Source organism: Camelina sativa, chromosome 15 (genome assembly GCF_030686135.1).
Source record: "Camelina sativa cultivar CO46 ecotype springtype chromosome 15, ASM3068613v1".
In the NCBI taxonomy this organism is placed as follows: Eukaryota; Viridiplantae; Streptophyta; class Magnoliopsida; order Brassicales; family Brassicaceae; genus Camelina; species Camelina sativa.
In genome coordinates, this window is record NC_141894.1 from 25320391 (window position 1) to 25325186 (window position 4796).

The 4796-nt window shown below is 39.7% G+C and overlaps 1 non-coding gene across 1 annotated transcript; it reads left to right on the plus strand.

Moving 5' to 3' along the window:
• Positions 1–295: 295 nt before the first annotated feature.
• On the plus strand, positions 296–402 carry LOC147927088 (small nucleolar RNA R71). The gene has a single exon (XR_015583165.1). It is a non-coding gene; the product is annotated as a small nucleolar RNA R71 (small nucleolar RNA).
• Positions 403–4796: the final 4394 nt, after the last annotated feature.

Consider the following 4796-nt stretch of genomic DNA (forward strand, 5'->3'; position numbering starts at 1 on the left):
CTGCTCTTCCTCTGATATAGCATGTACATGCTTCTGCTAGTTGAGGAGCTGATCGAGCTTGTCATTGAGGGCTTTCATGTCCCTCTTGTACTTGGCATCTTCCTCTCCTGTAGATCGCACAGAGCGATCATATTCCTCATTGTAGTTGCCATCAGATTGAGCCAAGTTCTCAACTAGGTCCCAACCTTCATCAACATCCTTGTTGAGGAAGTTACCATTGCTTGCGGTGTCCAGCAACATTTGTATCTTGGGGACCACTCCTCGATATAGTGTGCTCAGCAATGAAGCATTACTGAATCCGTGATGTGGACATCGAGTTGTGTACCTCTTAAAACGTTCCCAAGCTTCATTGAACGTTTCGTTGTTTTTCTGTACAAAGCTGGAAATTTCATTTCGCAGCCTTGCGGTTCTGGAGTTTGAGAAGAATTTGGCCAGGAATGCCTTCTTGCACGCTTCCCAAGTGGTGATGAACTCCTTAGGCAGCGATTTCTCCCATATGTGTGCTTTATCTCCCAAAGAGAAAGGGAAAAGCCTGAGCTTGAATCCATCTTCACTGACTCCATTTATCTTAGTTAGGCTACAGAGCCTATCAAATTCATCCAGATGATCCAATGGGTCCTCCATTGGCAGTCCATGAAAGTTGTTGCTTTGTATCATCTGGATGAGACTACTCTTGATCTCAAAATTGTTGTTCTGCACAGCTGGTGGCACAATGCCATTCCTCTGAGTGTGAGTAGTCGGAGCATCTCCTGCTCCTATGTTGGTCCTTGCTTGAGGAGCTGGTGGACCGTTCTGATTATTCATCGTCTCCTCAATGATTGCTAGTTCCGGTTGAACTTGTTCATGTCTGAATAGCCGAGGTCTGTCGATGTTGTCGATGAAAGGACTCAGGTTCTGGCTACCTCTGGATCGCGTTTGCATGCACAGGCAAGTATCCGAGTGTGTACTCAAGGATCAAGTCGATCCAGGTGATCGAGTGACGGGTCGGGTGGGTGCTCGGGTTGTACCTGAGATTCAAAACAAACAAAGGCGAAAGCAAACAAGTCAGTATCCGAAACAAATATAAACAAACGAACTTGATCTAGCAAGTCCTGAAATCCTAAACGTAGCAAAATAAAACAACCAAATGGCAACGGCGCCAAATTGATAGACTAGTTTTCACCATGGGTATCAATTCCCTATGCAGTTATAGTACAAAGGGTTATCAATCCAAATGGTTGTGTATTGCTAGCAGATAGGATGCAATCAGAATCAAGCAAGTCAAGCCAAGCAATAGGGGGTTTCGTTCTAACAGTCCTAATATAAACAAAGTAAAAGAATATAAACAAGTAAACCACACGACCTAAGCACTCGATGCAAGAAATCGAGTACAGGATCGAGTGGGGTGATCGAGTATGCAAGTGAACTATGAACAGCTCGAGGTATTACTCGATGCAGGTTATCGTGTACCTGATCGGGTAAGTGGTCGAGTAAGTAAAGAAAATGCAAGAAATGAGATACGAAAGTTCCTAAGGATGTGGGTAATCGAATCCTAAGCGTTCTAGACCAATACAGATGCCTTACATGCCTCAAGCAATTATTTCCTAGACAATGAACCTCTAAAACCTTGTCACCACACTGTCGCACTAGTGACAATCAACCTTGAACATACTACCACACTGTCGCACTAGCAATATGAACAAGCAGGCATTAAGAACAATTCATTTTTGTCAGTACACTTAGACTTATCTGATTTTGTCACTCAAAGTTAAGTATACCTCTAGCATTGACCTAATCAAGCATTTTATCTACTCCTTTCGGCCTGTAGCATTGTAAACGCCCTAGATCTAATCTCAACCTGTCGGTCTGTTGACCGCATTAAGAACATCAACCTAGAAGGAAATTTATCTATCATAACAATCAACCTAAGCATCCTAACCGGTCAAGAACACCTAATCATCTATCCCATCCCTAGAAACTTTGCTACACTACTCGGACATAGAAACGAATGATAAAGCCATAGAAATAAACAAAATGACATTATTAAAAAGATAGAGTAGAGTAGAAAAAGTAGGGATAAAGGATCTATGAAAAACTACAAATTAAAAGTACAAAAACAAGAAAAATATGTTGAGTCGCTCAGTTCTCTCACAGAAGCTCTCGCTCTCTGGTTTGAGGGTCTGCGGCATGCTCGTTTGCGAGCTAGGGAAAGAGGGTGTTTATATATGGAAACCCATTTGACCTAGCTTCCCAGACCTGCCCGATGGTCTACTCGATGGGGTACACGAGGCTTGAGTCGGGTAACTCCTCGGGTGGATCTTCGGGTTGCTCTTCGCGCTCTTGGATCCTCTTCGATCGTGTTTGGGTTCGGACTTGTTCTTGTAGCTCGGTGGCTCTTTCGGGTACATGCTCGAGTTGTCCTTGTTTTTCCCCATTTTTGGCTCTTTAGCACCTGTTTTCATCCAATATATGCAAATGCAGAAATGCAATACCCTAAATGCTCTAAAACTTGATTCCTACAGTAAATGGTCTAAAAATGCTAAGTTAGAGGTATGAACAATGCAAAATATGGACAAAAAAGGATGCTAAAAACATGTAAATTAGATTGTTATCATAGTGATTAAAAAAACCAAAAAAAAAACTATAAATACAGAAATCAAATTGAAAGGCATAGAAGTTTACCGCAAATTCCAAGAAGTAGTTTCCTCTTCTTGCAGTAGGAACACAACCCCAACTGTAAAATGGACCATCAAACTTGTTTGTAAACACTTTTGTAATCTGTCGGCTAAGTGATGACTTGTCTTTACCGAACCTTCAAACATAAACACACAAACAAATCAAAAGTAAAATTCTAATCGAAACCTTCAAATACAAACACACAAACAAATCAAAAGTAAAATTCTAATCGAAACCTTCAAACACAAACAAACCTAAAAATTCTAATCAATCTAAAATAAACCTCCAAACACAAACAAACCTAAAAATTCTAATCAATTCAAGTAAAATTCTAATTAATCTATCAACTAAAAATCCTAATCTTACCAAGTGGTTCCAGGCTCTAATGAGGGAGAGAGGACAGTGGTATACAACTCACGGCCTGGTTGGACAAGCCTGTCATGCAAAGAAGCGAGTACATCAGCTGGGAGATCTGATTGCCTTACACCATCATCATCAGAATCAGCTTCTTCCTCATGTGAGTTTTGCGCTTGAGAACTGTGATGCGATGCAGAAGCTGCTCGAGGTTGACCAGGTTGACAAGAGGGTGGTCGATGATTTGAGAAGTGAGGAGACTGTCGAGGTAGAGGAGACTGTCGAGGTAGAGGAGAGACTTGAGTAGACTGTCGATGATGATTTGTGACTGACGGTTGAGGAGAGTGTCGATGATGGTTCGTGACTGACGGTTGAGGAGACTCTCAAAGTTGACTCGAGAATTCTGGTGGATTCGTCGCGAAGGCGAGAGGTTGAGGAAAAGGACGCCTGATTGGAGCTTCGCTGGCAGGGGATGTTCCAGGAAAGCTCCTCGAGTTATGGAACAGATTCGTCGGAGGTGGATAGTCTCGGTAAGAAGGTGTAGGTCTCGCTGGAGGCTGGAGGATTGGGACAGGAATTCCCTGAGAATCAGTGTCTGGATCTCCCTCGTTCGCTGGCGTGAAGGCATATTGGCTGGGAAGAGTAGCGGGTCTTCGATTCGCCGTTTGTGAGGTTCCAGAGGTTCGATTCGAGGGGTTTCTTCTTCCTGCTCCTCTTTTCTTTACTCCAGCCATCAAAATCGAGAGATAGTAGGACAGGGATGAAGATCTTGGGTTTTCTCGATTGAGAGCAATGGAGATCTAGGGTTTGCTTCGGCAGATGAAGAAAAAGGAGGGATTAGGGTAAACATGGGATGAAGATGAGATCGATTTGGGTTTCGCCGTTTTGTTACGGCCCAAATTTTGTTTAAGGCCCAAATTAAATATAACAGTCGCTAATGAGTCGCAGTTTAGTCGCAATATTTGGCGACTGTAAAATTGGTCTCCAAAATAAGTCGCAAAATCGCGACTAAACTGCGACATTATGCATCAGTCTCGAATTAGCGTCTATTAGGCGACTGGTTTATTTTAGTAGCCATTCAGTAGCAAAACAATCGCAATTCAGTCACTAAATTTAGCGACTGCTTTTTAAATCGCAACTTACAGTCGGCAAATCCATGTTTTCTTGTAGTGATCTAAGGCTTTATAAATACCATCATGATTATTATATTTAAATTTTTATTTTTATTATGTTATATTAACTTTCTTTCAAATTCTCAACTTTGATTGGGTTGGTCACAAAACCATTGTAATAGAGTAGATAATTTTCACCAATTATTTATCCAAAATATCTTTGGAGTAAAAAAAATTCATGGTTAAATAAATTATGTCACAAAATTTTTTTAGTAATTATAAGAACTACAATTATACCAAGCAACATAAAATTTGTTTAATTTGTTTAAAAGACATTTTATAGGTGGTGATAAAGAACATACTTTAATAATAAAATAATTTACGGTTTAAGAGCATATTTTTTAATGGTAAAACATACAGTAAAATTGTACGTGGTTACTATATTATATGTTGCTTTGATGAATTCTTTGCATGTAAATTATTTTGTAATAAGTTGTGAAACGTTTTTGAAATTTGAAAATAATAATATTTGTAATGATGAGTATTTGGCAAAAGTTTTTGGGATATAATTTAGCTTTAGATTATTGTAATAATTGTTATAATATATTAAAAATATAAAAATATAAATAAGTGTATGAATGTAAATACAAATATGATTTTGGTGGGATATAATTT